Here is a 22,058-nt window from a genome sequence, read left to right as displayed (position 1 = left end):
AACTCACCGAGATCCGCCTGATTCTGTCTCCCGAGTGCTGGGATTAAAGGCGTGCGCCACTGCTGCCCAGCAATAAGTTAGTGGTTTTTTTTAATTAAAATATAATTGCAACTCTTCCCCCTTCCCTTTCCTCTATCCAGCTTCTCCCTCCACCTCCTCTCATATCCCTGCCACTCCTCCTCAAATTGATAGCCTCTATATCTTTTATTATTATTACTACATATATGCATAAATATATAAATATATCTTAGTTCATTTAGTGTGGCTTGGGTCTAGGGTCCACACTTCGATCATAGCTGGCTTTGGGGCTGTGCATAAAGAGATACTAGCCTCTAAATTTGTGGTTCAAGTTTTCAATCAAATCAATTACTCTGAAACTTAACATGCCTTAATGTGTGAAAAAAGTGTGCTGATGTATCAATACATCTTGAATGAACCGGCATTTATTTTACATTTGGCTCTATTTCTCTCCCTTCAGCAAAGTTTAAGTATATTAAATTCTTAAAACCCAGTGTTAAAAGGGAAATAGCATGAAGACAGAATTTTGCCTCTCGTTATATCAGCAGTATTTACTTTCAGGTACTGAGAACTGCTGCGTTGGTCTCCTTGTACTTCAGAGCTTAGAGATTAGACTCTGTTGTGTTTGTCTGTCTCTAAAATGCACTTGACAAAAACATTAAACATGTTTGGCAAGAAAATATGTGCTCCAGATTTGCTGACTTATCCAGAAGTCATAGCAGAAAAACCTAGATTGAAGAGGCTTCAGAACGGTGGAGTTTATGGATCTGGCAAGCATTTCCATTGTCTGCTGGTGGAAGAATGCGTTGTTCTTGTCCCTTCACTGGAGGGAGGCACAGTGTTCCGTTACACTCTTCTGTTTTCTTCATCAGTCCAAGAAATTATGCCCTACCAAACCCTTTGCAGAGAATAATGTTTGTTTGCAGAACACTGTGTTTTTAAGTGGAGTCTTATGTACATTGGTTTCACATTATCCTCAGACTAAAGTCATGGAAATTCTGTAGACAGAGGCGGAGCACCAGAGTTCTCTCTCCCTGGAGGAAACAACCAGACATTATAAGTAATCCTGTTTTACTAATCGGCATTGTCACCTTCTAAAATTATCTGTTGAATTTTTGATGAGTTTTGAAGCAAACAAAGCTCTTTTTAAAGAGTAACCCAGTGTGCTGCTATGGGAGATAAAAGTACTGTCTGCATCATTTAAGACCCAGTTGGAAAACAAAGTTGACTTTGGGATTGCCATAGGTAAATGAATGAAGTCAGGGGATCAGTACTCCTGGAGCCCTTTGTCATTTCCCTGGAGTTCTCCGATCCCTGTATCTTGTGATTTCCTTCCAGCCCCAACTTTTTCATCTGCTCCTTTTTTCCCTGCCTAAGGAAAGGTAAATCAAGTTAAATGCTAATCCTGTACATCCAGGCAGGTGTTTGAAGTTGAACTCTTCCTCTGGTACGGAGTGCTGACGATGGAGTCCAGGGAAGACAACAGGTCAGTGCAGAGCGGTGGCGGTTAATCTCCGCTGCGCTGATACCCGACAGCTGGTCTGACGTGGGCCTTGTGCCAGCAGTGTCTTTACAGGCTTTGTACAGAGATTATTCAAAGGAGATTAATCCCTCTAAACCCCTTATATTTTAATTATTTCTGTATGTATTTATAAAGCCTGCAGTCTGCTAGTTTCAGAACACAACTGTCCAAGACTTTGTCTTTAACCTGGTTTCCACAGTCAGGAAGTGCATTTCCGTTACTACAAAAGATATATGACTGATTTGCTTTTCTTTACCACTAATCTTGTTTTTATTTTGCATTTTTTGTTTTTGTTTTCTGTTCAATATTGGCAACATGACTTTTTTTTTTATAAAGGATAACCACCCCAGAGCTCCGGGACCATCTTGAAGGAGGAAGCAGAAAGATCATCAGGGAGGATGAGAATAGTGCCCTCTAGACATGATGGGGCCATTGCTCTCCTGAGCTCACAGCAGCTGTGGGAGCCTGCACAAGCCCTGCCTAGGATCAAGACAGACAGTATTCCAGCATGAAGTGGGTAGAGGCTCGCAAGCCCCAACTGCTAGTTAAGGAGCTGTTGACAGTCGATGGTTTTTGAGGGAGAGGGGAAGGAGTCAATTTTCTTTAAGGATGGGGTCTACATTCCAGGGATGGCCCATGACCCTGGCCCTCTGTAAAGCAGTGGGCACTCTTTACCACTGAGCCATCCCTCTGTCATCCCCTTTCCCCATCCTTTTAAGGATGACCGGTAGACACATTTGTTGTACCTTCCAGCATTGCCAGGTGATCTCACATCTAATCAGGCATCTAGAACAAAGATTTTATTGAGGGTTCTAAAATTTTCCCCATATGTAAGAGTTCACACAGTATGAAAGAGCAGAGAACCGTGGAGGGTCTTGAAACATGCCAGGCTGGCACTAGATACCAGGTTTCATGGAAGTGCTGCCAAGTCTGTAATAGATACGGAGGTCCACTCTGTTTCCTTTTACATACTGAGAGAAGGAGGGCTTGAGGTCTTCTCCCTGAGGCTCTTCAGGCTTCTAGGAGCCTCTAGGAAGACCTAGATTCATCCAGAACGTCTCTTGTTTTAGATAAGCATAGCATTGTATATTTTTTAATGATCTAATTATTGTTGTTTGGTGGGGATGGGGTATGTGCTGTAGCATATTTGTAGAGGTCAGAGGCCAACTTTGTGGAGTTGTTTCTCTCCCTTCCACTTTTATGTGAGCTCCAAGGTGAAACAGGGCACGAAGTACGCACAGCAAGCATCTTTGCCACCTACGCTGTCTCTCTAGCCCTGCAGTTCCCCTTTTGGTCACCAGACTGCCCTCCTGATCTCAGTCCTTAATTGCAGCAGCACATTTGGGGCAGGTGTGGACAGGGATCTTGGTTAGCCGAAGTAGCAGTAAGTAATGTTTCCTACTCCATGTTCAGCGATGGCTTTTTCTTCTGCTCTGTAAGCAGGAGTAAGACATACATATCTTATAACCTGCCACTCAACTGTTGTATTTAGTATAGTGTCAATAGCCTAAGTTTACATTATAATCCTACACTTCAGCTTATTGTATTGTTTTAGACAAGTTACCTAGCCTTGCTGAATATGTTTCTTTATTCATAAAGTGGAGCTGTAAATAACTGCCCCACTTACTTCAGGATACCAAATAAGTTGGTATTTATGAAAGTACTCTATAAAATAACATATAAATGTTTATTTTTTTCAGTACTTTTTCAGAATAGTATGTCTGAATCAAGAAATAACATGAAACGTTATAGTATAAAAACCTTTACAAATTTTATTTATTTTTTATTTATTGTAATTATTATTTCTTATGTGTATGTGCAGGGGTACACACATACTACATGTAGAGGTCAGAGGACAACTGGCCAGAGTCAGTTTTCTCCTTCTACCTTGTGAGTCCCAGGGATTGAACTCAGGTCGCAAGCGCGTTTACCCACTGAACCATCCCTCTGCTCCCCTAGCTAAAGCTCTTTTATGAATGGTTTTGAAATTCACATTAATTGAACTTCTTTTTCCCTTGTATATTTCCAAACAGTATAATCTTTTCTTCCCTGTGATTGTTAGTTTTGGAAAATGTATTTTAACAAAATGGTTGTTATACAGCATGATCAGAGGAATTAGATTATAATCTGATATAAAACCTGGTGTGAACAACCTATGCTGCTCATACAATTTGAGCTGATCTAAATTTCCTCTCCATGCAATTCTGAATTTTAGTGGTGTGACAGATTCTAATTAAAACTAGGTAGGGAAAACTACAGAGATTTTTATCTGGTTTGAACAATTAGAATACAGTTCAAAACTATAAGTAGGAAATTTCATATTTAAGAAAATCCTAACCTAAGGGAAGAAACCAGATAAAGTATTAGGGATGCTCTTGTTGTAGGAGTTGGTGGATGTGGATGTTAGGGCTTGGGTACTGCAAGATTTGTTCCTATGAAGAGGAAAAAAGAGACAACCCAGAAGATTTCAACCAACCCAATGTCAGGAAAGACAGAGGAAAAAAGAAATCTTTAAAGGGGTAAAAGTTGAAGATGACTTCAAAGTCATAAATGAAAAAATGAGTTCTGCTTCTATCATGACTGATTTGGAGGGTCTAATGTGGGATCCTTGAAGAAATGTCCTTAATAAAAAGGAAAAGTCAGGCTAAAGAGGTGGGTCTATCAGTAAAGTACTTGCCATATAAGCAAGCGTGAGGACCTGAGTTCGGATCCCCAGCCCTTGAATGAAAGTGTGGTGGTGCGTGTCTGTGACCGTGGTGCTGGGAGGCACCCTGACCAGCCAGCCTAGCCAAACCTGTGAGCTCTGGGGTCTGTAAGAGATCCTGTCTGACAAAATAAGGCGTAGGAAAATTGACCTGTGACTTCCACATTGTATGTGCATGCATGTGCACACACCTACACAAAGATGTACGCGCACATATCACATACAGAGATACATAGAAAATCACTGTAAGACATTCAGTGATGACCCTAAAAGAAAAGTGAGCCTTACTAATTCCTCAGGTGCTGGAAAATCTCCATGTAAAGACAGAAATGCACAGGGGTGGGAGACATAAGGGACCCCTGTAGTGTTGGAAGGCATTAGCTTTGGAGCCAGAGACAATTGAAGTTCACTTTGTCACCTGCAAATCATGTGACCTTGGGCAAGGTGGAGCTTTAGTATTGTCATTTTGTGAAAGGAGTCAATGTAATGCCTACTTGTTGAGTGAGATAAATAAAACCGCCTAGCGTGCTGAGCAGTATTAGCCACCACTATCATTGCTTTTACCTAGAAATAAGGAAAACTTGTGCGAGTTTTTGTTGTTATTATTCTTGTTATTACAGCAGATAGCATTTAATATGCACAAAAACGTGTGAAATAAAGTATTAAAGCTGTCTAGAATATGGACTAGAAGATGGTGTGTATGTCTTCAGTATAGGATTCTAATACATAGCTGGCTTGGATGGAGTGTTTTGTTCTTGTTTTTAAAACTGTATCAGAAATACGACCTTTTCTTTGTTTCTTAGTTGTACAACCGTACACAAAAGCTATCAAATTACATAAGGATGTGAAGAAGAGGTAGTGGAGGGATAAACTAAAGCTAGCATTTACTGAAGATATTCCCTTTAATACAGCCATTCATTCCCATTAATAAATCAGTTACTTATGGCAGAAAATGTGGCTCACAATAGTTTCATCTTGAATGTATGGTCTTTGCTCATCCCCCCCCCCCCTATAGGCTATGTGCCCTACTTTTATTGGGTCCCAAATAAAGCAGATTATTTCCCATTTCTTTAGGAAGCCCAGGCAAGGATTTAGACAAGACTAGTGTGGACAGTAAAAATTAAACATCTTCGCTTGTTTGTAAACGTTCTGAAAAAAATTTCCCTAAAGGAGAAAAAGTTCGTGAATGGTGATAAAAACCACAGCTGACAATATTTGTAGGCAATCCTGACGAAATTCTAGGACACAAAACAGGAGACTGTAGCTTGAAGGTACACTGAGGGTTAAACCTCTGAGCCGTAGAAGCAGATTGTGTTTTCCTTTTGTGATCTGGTCTGACAAGACATCAGTATTCTATTCATCTGTTGGGAATTAGGCTGTTAATCCAATCAATGACTCTTGAGTGAGCTGTGGCCTGCCTCCCCCACTGGGGAACAATCGGATCAAACTGCAGATTGTTTAAGAGCACAGTGCTGTCCTCATGTCAGGTGGAATTCTCAAGCGTTCCCTGGTGAATTGGGGATAGGGAAAGCTGTCTTGGCCCATTTATCCTGCTCCTTAAATAACCAGGTATCTGCCTCATCCATAGGAAAACATTTGGCAGTAATGACAACAGGAAGTGCTATAGAAATCCATTAACCTTAACTCACAAAACGGGGGTGAAAGAAAGGAATGTTTCAAATACCCTGCAAAGCAACTTATATAAGTTTTTTCATTTTATTCATTTATTTTCCTACCCCCTTAACGTTAAATCTTTTTTTTTTAAATTTTGCTGAATTTTTGCTATTATTACTATTAATTATTAACTACTCTTTTATGTCACTGCTACTATCGGTTCTTGTGTATTTTTCCTACCCTGCATGTATGTTTGTAAGTCAGCAGGTTACAAATAAATTTTAATATGGATTATGGGAACATTAATTAAATAAAATTTTAATTTAAAAGATATCTTTCTCTGAGGAATGCTAATTAAATAAAATTTTAATTGTAAAATATCGTAGTCTGAGCATACATAATTTTGACATCTTTTGCAGCATAGCAAAATTTGATTTCTAATTACTGGTGTAATCGTCCATTAAGTACATTTGGAAATTATTATTGAACTGATTAGATAGAGGTTGAGAGTTGCAGTTATATTCTATAAAATACTCTCCCAAAGTTTTCCTGCTAACCAATAAGGTGATGTGTGCTATCATGAAGTAAATTATCCAAACTAGCAAAGAGAAATTCCACACAAGGAAGTTTTGTATCTTCTCAATCTTAGTGATGATAAGTTTAAGTAATATTTCCATTGTTTTCCATCTAGATTACATTAGCATATTCCGGAACGCTTTTCCAAATCTGCCAAATTTATCCGTTCACTCGGTAAATTTATAGCTACTGCCTTTTGTGTGCAGGGCTCCTGGGCCTGGAGTTACCACAGCGAAGGACTCTAAGTCTATACTGGGGTTCCAAGTGAGAAAAGGGGGACGGACAGTACCAGATGGGTGCAAAGGATGAGGTGCTCAGTTGAGACGTGTGTGTACTAAGAAGACCGCATACCTGTGGTTTAGTGAAAAGAAGTCGTCCGGCTCGTCTCCAGGACAGGCAGACTCAGCCAGTTCAAGCACCTTCATTTTCCTTAGAACTGTGAAAATAGAGACTCCCCCCTTAGAGTGCTGAAGGCCTGGGGCTGAGCTAAGCCGCCTGTATGTAAAGTGCTGTTACCGTCGCACATGCCTCTGCACTGCGGTCTGCCTGCTTTTCTCCTTACTTGAAAGATTCATGCTTGCTCTTCACCACACAACCATCACCCCTTTCTCAAATGTTCTTTACAAGAGTTGAAGCCAACTTTAAAAGTCTGCTAAAAATATGTGATTATGATAGAAATAATAATTTTTAAGTTGATAAATATGTATTCAGAATTCTGTTGAACAGCTATTTCTGTAGCAAATTAGTACTGTTCTTTTTTTGTTTACACCAAAAATCGTAACACCATTTCTTGATTGTGTATGTGGTTTTTTGTTTTGTTTTGTTTTTCAATTAGCAGGAATGAAGATCCAAAATAACGCTCATGCATTCCTTTTCTTTTCTTTTTCTTCCCTTTGTTTTTGCTTTAAAGAGTCAGTGAGATATATTGGGAAGAAAGAATATAAAATCTGGAACATGAGGTGGGAGTGGTGGCACACACCTTTAATCCTAGCACTTGGAAGGCAGAGGCAGGCAGATCTCTGAGTTCGAAGCCAGCCTGGTTTACAGAGTGAGTTCCAAGACAGCCAGGGCTACACAGAGAAACCCTGTCTCGAAAAACAAAAAAATAAATAAAATAAATCTGGAACTTGACATAAGGTACTTAAATAAAAATAAAAAGAAATAAATGAAATAAGTAACAAAATCTTTATAGTTGAATCTGAGAGATGTTTCAGTAGAAGTTCATATTTTCTATTTTTTGTGTATGTGAAATTTTTCATTGCAATATTAAAAGAACATGAATTTTTGTGTTTATCTTAAGGGATCATAAATATTTAAAATATGAGAAACAGAGCCTTTCCTCGCATTATAAAAAAGAACTTTTTAAAATTTCAAAAGTGTTGCCCTTTTCCAGAGTGTTTAGACTGAGGCATGTGCCTCATCTTCAGGAACGAATCTGGGTCATTTCTGTGTTTGTTTGCTTGTCTCATTGGGAAAAAATTCTGCTTGCTTAGTTTTTCTCTAACACAGAATATTTACCTTATTTGGTGGAGAAGTACTCATTGTTGGACCCCCTAATACATTGAAGTTTAATTTTATTTACTTCATTAAAGCCCAACTTTCACCTTAATGTTCAGTGAAATGGGGGAGACAGAGGCCAGTATCTTGCCATTTGTAAATCTAGTGGGAATATAGGATCATTTCACAATAGGTGAAAAGCCCAAAGTCATTATTACTAACAGGTAGCGTACGGCTTGTTTTCAAGTACCCTAAGCGTCTCATGTAGCAAAGGAGGATCGCAGACACTGATTCCAGCTGCAAGAGTACAGGCAGGTCAGGCCCGAGCCAGATGTGAAAGAAAGTTTACTTTAAGGTACAGTGTCTCTTCCCAGTAATAATAAAGAAGAAGTAAAAGGCAGAAAAGGAATAGAAAGTACACCTTTAAAATGACATCTTTTGAAGTTTATGTTAATAATTGGATTGTTTTTATTGTGGCAAATATGTCAAAAAAGGAATTTAGTTTTTTAACTATGTTTTTATTTTAATTAGAATATAATTATATCATTTCCCCTCTTCCCCTTTTCTCCCTCCAACCCATCCCTTGTCCTTCCCCACAGTCCCTTATAATCATGGCCTCTTTTTCTTTTATTATTAATGTTGCATATATGTACATAATTGTATAACTACAACCTGCTGAGTTCATTTAATGTTGCGCGCGCGTGCGTGTGTGTGTGTGTGTGTGTGTGTGTGTGTGTGTGTGTGATTTCAGGGCGGATCACTTGATGATTAGGGCTCATTCCTGGGAAGGACTGATGAATTCTCCCTCTCAGCAGTCATTAGTGGCTATAGTCCTTTCTCTAGGGGTAGACCCATGAGATTTCCTCTTCCAGTGTTAGCATGTCTGTTGGTATGTCATTGTGGGGTCTTGTGAGGCACCTGTGTTGTTGAGGTATTATATGGGTAGTTTCCCTTTCGTTTCCAGGAGAGCCAACCTCACTGCTGAGTTCCTGGTCCTCTGTCTCTTAAAATTTTCCCACCCCGTCTTCCATCATGTTTCCTGAGCCTTTGGTGTGAGAGTTGTGCTGTAGATGTACCCACTGGGGCTGGATACTCATCTCTGCCTTTTGACCAGTTGTGACTTTCTGTAGGAAAAGGGGAGAGCTGTAGAATGCGGTTAGGAATTACACTGACCTAGTAAAGTGATGGTAGATTCTTCTTTACTATCTATGGCCTCACTAGCCCCAGGTAATTGGATATCCAGTTAAGGATAGCTATTGGTTACCACGGCTGCATGTGTGCCACTATTGAGCCTCAAGGAGCATCTTACAATGCCGTGTGGCTTGTAGCACAGCTGGGTAGAAGTATTTATTGCTTTCCTCTTGGTGGCTTGCATGGCACCTTCTGATACTATGAAAGCTAGAACTCGGGGAAAGCTTCCCTGTCAGATCCAGTTTGTGTCTTCCAAGTCCTGTGTCAGAAGTTTGTGCTGTCTTCAGAACACGGACTTACCTTCAACCTCTTACTAACAACTAAGGGTAACGGCAATAGCCTATACTGTTTTGGGTGTCTCTTGGAGTACCCTGACCAACAACTTGAAAGGAAGTTTCTCATGTCTCATACTGATGTTTTGTTAGTCTATTGTTTTTTATTAGTTATTGTTAGTTTGTTGTTCATGATGTGAGTATATCAGCCCAAGAGACATAACTTTATTTAAACTGTGTGTGTGTTACGTGTGCATACTTCTGTATTATGTATATGTGATTTTTAAGTAAATAAATGTGATTCCTTAAGGCTTTTCCAAACCTTTGGTGTTGCTTGTCCCTTCTCCCTGCCTCTCCTCTGTATTGATCTCCTTCCCCACTTTCTGTTTGTCCCATTTACTCTTTCATATCACATCCTGTTAATCCCCATTTCTAGCCCTTGCCTCTGCCCGCCACTTCTTCCCACACGATTTCTTTCTACTTCCCTAGTTTCTGCAGTTACTCCACGCTCTATTCTCACATCTGAAGGTTTAGCGCTAGGAACCCCTGATGAGTGAGAACATGGGGGCATTTTTATTTCTAGGTCTGGGTTACCTCACTCAGTATAATATTTTCTACTTCCATCCATTTGCCTGCAAACTTCACAATTTCCTTTTTCTTTACAGCCAAATAAAATTCCATAGTGTATATGTACCAAATTTGTATTATTCATTTGTCAGTTGGAGGACATTTAGGTTGTTTCCATTTCCTAGCTATTGTGAACAGAGCATCAGTGACACAGCTGAGCATCTGTGGAGTGCAATGTCAGGTCCTCTGGTCTCCTAACTAGGAATCGTATAGGTGGGTCATATGGCAGATTTGTTTTTTAGTTTTTTGAAGATTCTCCATACTGATTTCCGGATGTCTGAACTAGTTTGTCCTCCTAACAAACAGTGACTGAGGTTTCCCTTCCCCCATCCTCCCCAGCATCTGTTGTCAGGTGTTGTGTTGATCTTAGCCGTTCTGATTAGGATGAGATTGTTAAACCAACAGTGCAATGACATTAAGAATATTTACACTGGGGCCTAGAGAGATGGCTTAACACTTAAGCACTTGTTGCTATTCTGGAATTCAGTTCCCAGCACCCTTATGGCAGTTCACAACCACTTGCAATTTCAGATTCAAAGGCTGTGATGCCCTCCTCTCTTCTCTGTGGGTACCAGACACACATATGGTGCCTAGATATTCATGCAGGCAAACATCCATATACATAAAAATAATAATTTTTTTAAAACACCCAGATTAAAGATTGCTAGCAAGTAGTATAAGTTATGGAATGACATCACAATGTATAGACTAAGAATAAACCTTTATATTCTTTTCCATTTTGTATGGGAATAGATATCTACAACTAAGCGATATTTCAGTACATGGAATTCTTTATAAGAATTAAGAGTAGTTGCTAGAAATTTAATATGTAGGCAACTACAGAAGTCATCAGTGCAAATATAACTCTGACAACTGGGTGATTGTTAGATTCAACCTAAATATTCTATTTACTACGTCATGACTTTGATGTGCCAAGACATGAGGAGACACAAAAGAAGTATGAATAGTCTCTCTGTCTTCAGGTTGTTTACTGTCTAATTGAGACAGTGAGAAGCTCATTAAACAACTGGAAAACAAAAACAGGCCAGTCGGTAGTCAAGCACCATAATGAGAGATACTCTCGGAGTGCAAAGGTGATGGGGAAATCAATGGGGACATAGTAGCTGGAGATAGCCTTTAGACTGAGCTATGAGGACATAGTAGCTGGAGATAGCCTTCACACTGAGCTATGAGGACATAGTAGCTGGAGATAGCCTTTAGACTGAGCTATGAGGACATAGTAGCTGGAGATAGCCTTTAGACTGAGCTATGAGGACATAGTAGCTGGAGATAGCCTTTAGACTGAGCTATGAGGACATTGTAGCTGGAGATAGCCTTTAGACTGAGACTGAGCTATGGCCCATCGTGAACTGTAATGGTTAGGTGATATTGATGGATGCTGATGTGAGACTACAAATAGGTAGCAGAAACAACTGGGCAGACTGAGAACCGTCCATTCTCATTCTCTCTCTCTCTCTCTCTCTCTCTCTCTCTCTCTCTCTCTCTGTGTGTGTGTGTGTGTGTGTGTGTGTGTGTGTGTGTGTGTGTGTGTGTTTAGGATGAGGATAAAACATGATGAGTTTTTAGCATGCTAATTTACAGTAACCATTTACTATTACTTGGGAGGAGGGAGGAAGACCATTGAAGGTATCATTGTGTTCCAGTGGGAATTGATAAAGCACCTGCACTTGGGCAGAAAATGCATATTGGCTTCACAGGTACACGAATTGTCTCTGAACAGGTAAGAGTGCTGGAGAAAGTACCATTGATGTCATTTGAGAGGAGGGCTTTAGCTGTATGCTGTTAGAGGCTAGTTGATCATATCAGAATTACACAGTTGTTGAGGGAGCAAGGAGAATGCAGATATAACAATGTGTCCTTACAAATTAAGCACTTAAGAAATAACATTCAGTTTTATGTTTGCATGCATGGAAAAACATTGAAGGAGTGATAATGTATTCTCTCCTAGGGATAGAGGCACCTATCCCTCTACTGCCTAGCTATTGGGTTTTTGGCTTTTTATTAGACCAATCAGGTGACTTAGGCAGGCAAGGTGAAACAGCAACACATCTTTACATAGATAAAGTAATATTCTACAAGCCTGGTCTACAAGAGCTAGTTCCAGGACAGGCTCCAAAGCTAAAGAGAAATCTGGTCTCGAAAAAACAACAAAAAAGTAATTAATATTCTACAACATAAACAAATGTAACACAGCTTTACATAGTTAAAGTAATATTTCACAACAGAATTTAGAACTGTTGGGAAGGTTGTGGTTGAAAGGGGTTCAGGCTGACAGTTTCCCTCTGCAGTCCGTCCGATACAATCTGTGCAGGCCCTCACCTTCACCTTGGCCCTGGTTTGTGAAGCACACCTCTGCACTAGCCATATTTGTCCTGTCCCATTTTAGCTCATATTAATGCTAATGCATTTGATCTTGCTTCCTGTCCCAACCTAAAATTCTGATCCTTCCCAGGTGTTGCCATTTTTTTACATGCTAGGCTCTACAACAGGGTTGTTAACTCAATAATGTTTTTATTTAGTTTGTGTGTGTGATAGTCTCACCGTATAGATGCTGCTGGCCTGGATGGAACTATGTGGCCCAGGCCTCAAATGTGAGCAGTCCTCCTGCCTCTGTCTCCCTATTGCACAGACATTTGCTACCAACCCATCTCATTAACTCTTATGTCTCCTGTGTTCTCCACTCTCCTGACCCTAATGTGGCTCTCAACCAGTCTGAATCCCAGCATTTATCTCTCTCTCTCTCTCTCTCTCTCTCTCTCTCTCTCTCTCTCTCTCTCTCTCTCTTTGAGGGTTTGGGGAGGGGACTGAGAGTGGCAATGCCAAGACTGGAACTCTCAGTCAGAGTTCCTTCCGTTTCCTGATACTGTCTTATTTTCTGGAAAAGGCTAGCTGCTGCCAGCATTATTACCGTCAAGGTTTTATTTTTAATTTGCCCAAGAAGAAATATTAAAAGATTAGTGGACTCTGGCATTATTTTCATCACTTTTTTCCTTTGTACATTTATTCATTCAACAGCTGCTTACTGGTTGCCTACAATGTAGGCCCTGCACTTTGACAGTGAACGTGGGAAGTCTATCTTTGTAGGCACCCAGCATTTAAAGTTGTAGATGCCTAGGAAAGATCACATAAAGATTACTAATCAGACCGTCTGGAAATGTCCTAATGTTCCTCCTCTGCCTGCTAATCAGTCATTTAAGTTGGAAAACATACTAGGAAGGGGAAGTCAAGGACTGTTAAGGTAACCGCTTGTTTTGTGTTTGGGAAGCTCTTGCTGTTTTAAAGGTGACTGGCTGCGGTTTTCTTTTCCTCGTGGTTCAGTATGTAATCATTTCCAGGTAATCTTGATTCCTGCATTCAGGTATTTTCTCTTTTGTTGTTCAGTTTTTATTTCACTGCCCAGTTAGGGTCTGCCTTAACTGGGTTCAGGAATGGAGCTGTGCTGTTGTCGAGAGGTAGGAGACCTCCTCAGGGTCTTTCTGATTACTTGGGGTCTTAGTGAAGACATGGTCATCTTGAAACCAAGCATTTCCTGTGATGGTTTTTAAAATGGTCAACAGGCTGTCTGCTTCTATAGGTCCAGCTCCTTCCATGCCACTGTAGCCCTCCATCTAGAAGTGGCTTTGTGTTCACAGGTACGCAGAGTGTAGATTGCTGAGGCTCACCTGGAATCCTGCCTCACTGTCACTATCCAGTTGTTACTACATTAAATATTTATGTATATAATTTTATTAATTCTTTGAGAGCTTCGTACAACATATTTTGATCACCTTCACCCCCACCATATCCCCGGATCCACCCCTTCCTACCTTCCTCTCTTTAGTTCTTCTTTTTTATTATTATTATCATTTTAAGAAGATAATGTTTTGCAACAAGTGTTATGGTCCTCTGACTTTCTGTTTTTATGTCCCCTCTTCTGCCTTCCCCAAGCCGTAGATGTAGGAATTGTGTTGTAAATGTATCAAACTCGGGACAGGCACCACAGTGATCAGTGGTTCTCTATATTTTGACCCATTATGGCCTCGCAAGTCTCTGTCCACTGCAAAGGGAAGCTTCTTTGAGGGGTGAGAGCTGCACTTCTCTGTGAATATAAGAAAACTGTTTAGAATACAGTAAGAAATTATGCTGGCTTAGGAAAGTTGTAATAGTAGGGTTTCCGTTAGGGTCCTTGACCTCACCAGCCATGGGGAGTTGGGTAAGTTTACTATGCCCGGCATTAAGTCCAATTAGGAGGCTGTTGGTTACCGCCACGGTCTAAGTGCCGCTATTGTTTCTGTTGGCGTGCTTTATGAGCATTTATAGTTGGATAAGACTATTGATTGCTTTTCTCTCTTGGCAACTGGCATCACTCCTGATACTATGAAGGCTAATCCTCAGGGAAGAGGCTTCCAGGTCAGATCTAGATCAATTCCTGCAAGTTCTATTAGGTCTAAAGTATGTGGTGTTTTCAACAATAGGGATTTACCTTCAGCCTCTGGGAAGCAACCAAAGGCAGCAGCAATTGCCTTTTATTATTTTGGGGTCTCTTGGGCTCCCCTGACCAACAACTCTATAGAAGACTTCCTCTGCCTGGCAATGGGTTTCTGTTAGATAGTCTATAGTTTGGGGCATGAGCCCCAAGTAGTGTAACTTAAATTAAAATACATGTATGTATACGCACATATTTATATACACATATGTAATTTTAAGCAAGCATAAAACATTATTCCGTATGGTTTTTCCAAACATTCTTGTCCCTCCTCCTTCCCTTTCCTCTACAATGATAAGCACCCCATATTCCACACCCCATACTCCCACCACCACTGACATTTTTCTCATTTTCCCCTTCTTAACAACTGAATCCTACTAGTCCCCGCTCTAGAGTTCCTTTCTGTACTTAGAAAGTAAATATATGGGAGTGGAGAGATGGTTCAGCACTGAATGCTCTTCCAGAAGACCTGGGTTTGATACCCAATACCACATGGTGCCTCACAACTGTCTGTAACTCTAGTTCCAGGGGATCTGACTCCCACTTCTGGCCTTCACAGACATTTGGCACAAGGTACACATACATGGGGCATATACATACATGCAGAGAAAACACCAAAATAAACGGTATATGCATAAACTAGAGAAATGCAGATGTGCAGTGGTGGTGCACACCTTTAATCCCAGTAATTGGGAAGGAGGCAGAGACAGGTGGATCTCTGAATTCGAGGCTAGTCTGCTCTACAGAGTCAGTTCTAGGACAGCCAGGGCTACACAGAGAAACACTGTCTCAAGAAAATAAAAACAGAATAATAATTATTATTATTATTGATCAATAACTATATGGAGAAACTTAAGCTTTTCAAAACAGATGCATGTGTGTATTCACCTTTAACAGGAGTAAAAAGGAACATAAGGCTAGGTCTACACCTCAGTGTAAGAATGCTGTCAACACCAAAGGAGAAGGAGGAAGGGTTGAGAGAAAGAGAGGAGTATCCCCATGATCTTAAAGTTTTCTGTTTTGTTTTGGTTGAGCTAGGGTCTCATTATGAGCCCTGGCTGGCCTGGAACTTAGAGATCCATCTGCCTCTACCTCCACTGTGCTGCTGTGCTGGGATCAAAGGTGTGCGCCACCATGTGCAGTTGGTCTTGAAGTACTAGTAAAATTTTACATTCTGAGATTGTGATATATCAATTTTGAAGTTAAAGTAATGCAGATTATACAAGTATGCTAACCATGAGACTATGCCATCTATTGTGTTTAACCTACAAAATCTTAGTGATTTTTTTGTATTAATATTTGTGTTTATTCCTATTATTCCCTTTTAGCAGTATGATGTACTTGAGAAGCTTGTTTGTTTTTAATGTCACAAAGACCCTAGGACAATGGACAGGCATAGAATGTGTTTAAGGCCAATTTTACTCCTCTTGAAAATGAGAATTGTGGTATTTATGTAATACGGTTGTAAGAATGGGAAGAAATGATGTTTATTTATAAAACTTGCAGCTCCTGGTAACACCAGTCAGCTTTTTGTTTGTTTAGTTCCTTTTTGTTCAGTTTAGTAAAATCTCAAAAGATCTACAAGTAAAACACCAGATTTGGCTTGGCTTCAAATAGTCGTACAGTTGTGTTCCGCCCGTTCTTTCTACTTCCCTTCAAGTGTACCGCAGCTTCCCTGCTTCTCCTTCTGTCCTCTGCCGTGGCTGTTTATAGATGGTCTGGGTCAAAAAGGCAAAGCTTCACTTCTCTCAGAATCCTGTAATCTGCTGCCTGGCATGAGGCCCAGCCAGCTATGCTGCCTATTCTCTGGGTCTAAAATGGCTGCAGCTCGCTTCTCTCAGAGCCTCTAACTTGTGGCTGCCACCTGGCTCCTTCCTGTTAGCGCCAGGCTCTGCCGCCCTCCAGGGTCCTCTTCCAGTCCTCACTTGCTTTCCCTGGGGCTTCTGCCTCTGGTTGCACAGTTTGACTTACTGCCTTCTTGGCTCTATAATAAAGTGAGCAATTAGTTAGTTTTAGCATGTTTAACATGGCCCTTATCCACATTTTTCTCTGTGGCCCGGTATTTAGTTCCAAAGTCCAAGAAAACCAACCACATTGGTTTTCCTACAAGTAATCTTATATTATTTTTATTATTATGTGAAGAGGCTTGTGAAAGATATTGCAGTCTATCAAATTAATGTATGCTGTAACTCTCACCTTCAAAGAGCATACGATGGCCTACAATCACAGATAATACAAGAAAAAAGGAAGGAGATTGGAGAGAATCTTAGTGCCAGGTGGAAAAGACTCAAGATTCTCTGTTAGTCTCTAAAAAAGTTATAGGTGTAGTATTCTAAGTGTACCATGGGTATAGTATTCTATAAGTATACCATGGGCGCAGTGTTCTAGAAGTATAGTTGTAGTGTTCTATAAGTGTACTATGAGTGTAGCATTCTCTAAATGTATTATGTGTGTCATGTTCTATAAATGTACTATAGGTGAAGTGTTCTATAAGTGTACTATGGGTGTCGTGTTCTGTAAGTGTACTATGGGTATAGTGTTCTATAAGTGTACTGTGGGTGTCGTGTTCTATAAGTGTACTATGGGTGTAGTGTTCTGGAAGTATAGGTGTCATGTTCTAGAAGTGCTATAGGTGCTATAGGAACAGAGGGCAGTCATATGGAAAGCGACTTCCATGATTTTGCACCATTTTAAAGGTAATATAAATGAGAACTTGTGCACATTGGTGCTGCATTTTTTCTTTTTTCATTGGGAGTATGGGTTTGTAACGATGCCACGTTATCTTGTCACTCATTTGTGCTCATGTGGGTTTTCCTTTTTTGGATGGTATGGAGAACGTATGTAGGATTCATGTGCTTTTTTGGACAGGGTATGGAGAATATATGTAGGATGCATGTGCTTTTCCACCCTTTAGTTTTGATTTTTAGGCATTGGTGAATTTTGATTCATTTTAACATTCTGTTATTTTGTTTACTTTTAATTCAACTGAGTAGTTTTATTTTACCCTAATGTATCATCCTTTACAAAGATTTCAAACATGTGACCAATTCTAATGTATTGGAGTAGATTTGGCTGTTCTTTATAATAACTCCATATTTATTAAATTTGAAACATTTCCTTTAAGCTAAAACAGAAAGGAAAAACATAAATAACCATGACAAACAGCTTTCTTCTGGTGTGGTCATTTGAAATGAAACAACCAAAAAATTTAATCAATTTAAATCTAGAAAAATTAGCTGATATAAGTTGTAAAGCAGATGAGTAAAGGCTTTCACTTACTCATTCTTGACATTCAATTCCATTATTCTTTATAATATATTTTAGGACAGAATGTCTGTACAGGCCAGTGTTGGGCTGCTGTTTCCTTTCTGAGGTTACCAAGAAATAATGCCTAAAGTTATCTTCATGCTTTAATCTGGATTCCATTTTAACACATAGATGTGAGTAATGTTTTATTTAAGCCTCATCATTATAATAGTGTATTATAGTTACATCATTGATTTAAAATTATTAGCAATTGTTAATAGTAATTAGAAAACCTAAACAGGCTTTGTGTTAGTGGGCCATAGTCATTCCAGATAAGTTCACAGAAGGATTATGTTCTGAATGCTTATTATTTGCTAGGTATACAAAAAATGGATAAAAGAACAGTTTATATTTCAGTCCCTAAAGACTTCAGTTATATAAAGAATAACAAGATAATAGTCTTTCCTCTGTTTCACCCAAAATACCTATTTTTTAGACATAAGGTGCTTAGAAGTACAAGCAATTCAGAGTTGAAGATAATTCTTTTTTTAAAGACCTCTTCTTTCCTCTAATCCTCTCGAGAGGCAGAAAATAGAATTAGAAGACAGCCTAGTTGGCCTCCTATCTTTCTATTCCCCCTTTGCCAATCAATTCTGGGATTGGAGTCATGGTTCTTATGGTCATGTCCCAACTCTAATTGATTTCTAGGTGGACATATGCCCGAAGTTAAAAGAAAAAAAAATCTCAATATTTCGCATTAAACACCAGGACACTTCAACCCGCAACATCTGAACTCAAAAGCCTCAAATTAGGCATGGTGATCTACAGGACAATCAGCCAAGGGGTGGACAGAAGCTGGGGATGAGCTATTGTGTTTATAATTGTGAGCAGTCATTAATTTACAAACAACCATCATTTTAATTGGTTTTGTTAGTTTGTTTTAGAAACAGCAAGGTAATAGTTAAATAACTGAATGATAATTTTATGCACATATACATTGTATTCAAATTCATAGGAAGTACAAATGGTTTTATAGTAGCTATTTCAAAATCAATATGAATAATTTTGAATTTTTCTATAGATAACAAGTATGAAGAAAATTATAATCATTCGTAGTTTTATCCTCAAGATAATCAGTCATTACTTACCCTTTTTCTTAGAGAGACAAGCAAGCACTTCTTAATTCCAAATGAGGCAGGCAGCCTTTTTTCTTCTTCTTCTTCTTCTTCTTCTTCTTCTTCTTCTTCTTCTTCTTCTTCTTCTTCTTCTTCTTCTTCTTCTTCTTCTTCCTCCTCCTCCTCCTCCTCCTCCTCCTCCTCCTCCTCCTCCTCCTCCTCCTCCTCCTCCTTCTTCTTCTTCCTCTTCTTCTTCTTCCTCTTCTTCTTCTTCTTCCTCTTCTTCTTTTTGGTTTTTTCAAGACAGGGTTTTACTGTTTAACTCTATCTGTCCTGGAACTCGTTTTGTAGACCAGGTTGGCCTTGAACTCAGAAATCTGCCTTCCTCTGCCACTCAACTGCTGGGATTAAAGGCATGTACCACCACTGCCCAGCTAAATCACTGCTTTTTATATACATATATACAATAGTTTCTGATGAATCAGCTGCCCTTTTAGAGGACCTGAGTTCAGTTCACAGCACCCATAGTGGTTGGCTCACAACTTCCTGAAACTCCAGCTTCAGGAATCTGACATCCTCTTCTGGCTTCCACAGCCACCCACATGTATGTGGCATACATTCACACAGACACACTCAACACATAAGGTGATAAGTAAATGTCTGATGGTTTCCTGTTATTCTGTCATACAAATATGCTTATGCCGGTGCAGCCAGCATAGCGGAGGGGACATATACTTGTGCTCGCCTCGGGTGATCCCATCACTGCCCTGCAGCCATACCTGATAGATTCCCTTCTCAGATTTCTGCACTTTTTCCCCCGTCTTCATTCTGTGCCAAGAGTCTTTCTTCCCAGCTGACTGAGGAAATGGCTGCCTATAAACAACAAGATAGCAGGGAAGTGCCAGTGGTCCAGTATCTACTCGGGCACGCCTCAGTTCACCTAACTTTCCTCCCTCTCACTGTTGCCAAGGACGGTGTCAGTGATGTGAGTGACCAAGCCTCCAAGTCATGATCTTTTCATCGGGACATCTTCAGACATGTATGTCATGACGTTCTTTGCTCATGTTCATCCCCTTCCCTCTCCTAGTCCACCCTTCCCCTCTCATTATTGCTGACCAGTTTCCCCCTACTCCCTTGTACTGCCATGCTGCGTGCATGGCTCTTCAAGTAAAGTCACTTGCCCCCAAGCCTGGTGCTCTAAGTTCAGTCCCTATGACCCACATAGTATTAGTAGAGAACAGACTTCTGCAGTTTGTCCTCTGACTTCCATATTTACCCCATGGCACACACATGCAGTCATCCCCAAAATAAATGAATATAACAAAAATTATATTTAGTCAGCTTTAATTTGCAATATATATTCCTCTTGAACTAAAACATGTATTTGTCTTTCTATATCTGCCTTATTTTGCCTACCATGATGGTCTCTAGTTCCAGCCATTTTCCTGTGAAGGACATCATCTCCTTTATCACAAACTGAAACTCATATATATGAGATATTGTGTATATAATACACACGATATATATACTATATGAGAACATATAATGTATATGATACATTAGATATGTTATATATGAGAATGTATAATGTATATGAGAAGCTCATATACATTATATGAGTTTCTCATATACATTATACACTTCATCAAAAGAACAAAGAACATGTACCACGGGGAAGAAATTCTTGTAGTTGAAGTAGGACAGGAAGAGTTGGCAAGGCCCTGTGGTATTCTCTAATTGTTTTAAGCTAAGCTTTGAGATGGAGATTCTGTTTGAGTGAACGCCCTATTGTGGAATTGAGTTCTTTTGCTGCTGGATCAAATCTTATCTTACATTTAAATGTCTAGATTCCGTATAACCTTCTGAGGGATAAGGATAACAATTACATTATTAAATAAACTTATTTTTGATAAGTGAAATCCCTAATTGATCAATTAATCTAGACCTGGAGAAATTGCAAAGCAATGATAAATACCTAGTAGAGAAGTTGGATTTTAGACTGTACTAAGTTACTTCTAAAAGAAATTTTTTTTTAAGATTTATTTTACTTGTATGAGTGTTTGTCTGCATGTATATATGTGCCCTATGTGTGTGCCTGGTGACTGAGAAGACCAGAAGAGGGTGTCAGACCATTTAGAACTAGAATACTAGTGTTTGTGAGCTGCCATGTGGGTGCTGGGAACTGAACCCAAGTCCTCTGCAAGAGCAGCAAGTGCTGTTAACTGGTGAGCCATCTCTCCAGCCCCGAGTTACTTCTGATTGGCATATCCTGTGTGTAATGATAGCTACTGTTGCCTATGAAACGGCAGGGCATCTAGACTAAGATATGCCTGCATCTACTGGAAACGCTTGAGTAACTGTGCCTTTTACAGTTTGTGAGTGTGAATGATTGGGTGAGCTCAGGAGTGGCTTATGGACACAGCACACTACCGTCTATTCTCTGGTCTCAGCTGCTCCGCTGTGCTCTGCCCCTTGCACTGTCTCCTCACTCCAGCAGTTTGGTATGAGCTGAAGTCAATGCAGTCTCAAAAGAGACTTGTTTTTGAGGACATTTATGGAGATGACAATCTCTTCAGTTGCTTTAAAAGAATGAGTTCATGCTGCCTTTCATAGTTTCCCTTTCCGTCATTTGTCTGTCCTGTTTCTGGTGGTTATCTACCAATTTGCATATCATCTGCTGAAGTTCTTTTACTGTTGTGGTCCATCTGGAACACGGACTGCTTGTCTGTAGTGAAGGTGGAGTGACACCAAGTGGAGCTGAAGATGACCCAGCCTTGTGTGCAATCAGTTGTGTAACTGCGGCAGATGAAGTTGTGGAGACAGTCACCGCTTCTCCAGTGAGACAGACTTTCCGAATATCAACACTTCTATTTTGCTCTGTTTTCTCAGCTTTTCCAAGTTTATGCTTTTGCTCTTGTTTTTTATTCAGAGAGAACCATTTAAAAAAAAAAAAAAAAACTCATGCCAGGTGGTAGTGGTGCACACCTTTAATCCCAGCATTTTGGAGGCAAAGGCAGGTGGATCTCTGTGAGTTTGAGGCCAGCCTGGTCTACAGAGCAAGTTCTAGGACAGCCAAAGATACACAGAGAAACCCTGTCTTGAAAGGCCAAAAAAAAGGGGGGTGAGGGGGAGAAAACTCATGAACGTTCAAGTCAGAAAAAGTCTTACATTATTGGCAAGCTAAGATAGT

At 39.9% G+C, this 22,058-nt stretch overlaps 1 protein-coding gene across 2 annotated transcripts in view; it reads left to right on the top strand.

The window, feature by feature from the left end:
* The window catches only part of Acbd6 (acyl-CoA binding domain containing 6), a 143,933-nt gene that overhangs the window by 97,888 nt on the left and 23,987 nt on the right, over positions 1-22,058 (top strand). The window lies entirely within an intron of this gene.

Source organism: Myodes glareolus, chromosome 5 (assembly GCF_982192425.1).
Source record: "Myodes glareolus chromosome 5, mMyoGla1.1, whole genome shotgun sequence".
Taxonomy (NCBI): domain Eukaryota; kingdom Metazoa; phylum Chordata; class Mammalia; order Rodentia; family Cricetidae; genus Myodes; species Myodes glareolus.
This window is presented reverse-complemented; position numbering and strand designations above follow the sequence as displayed.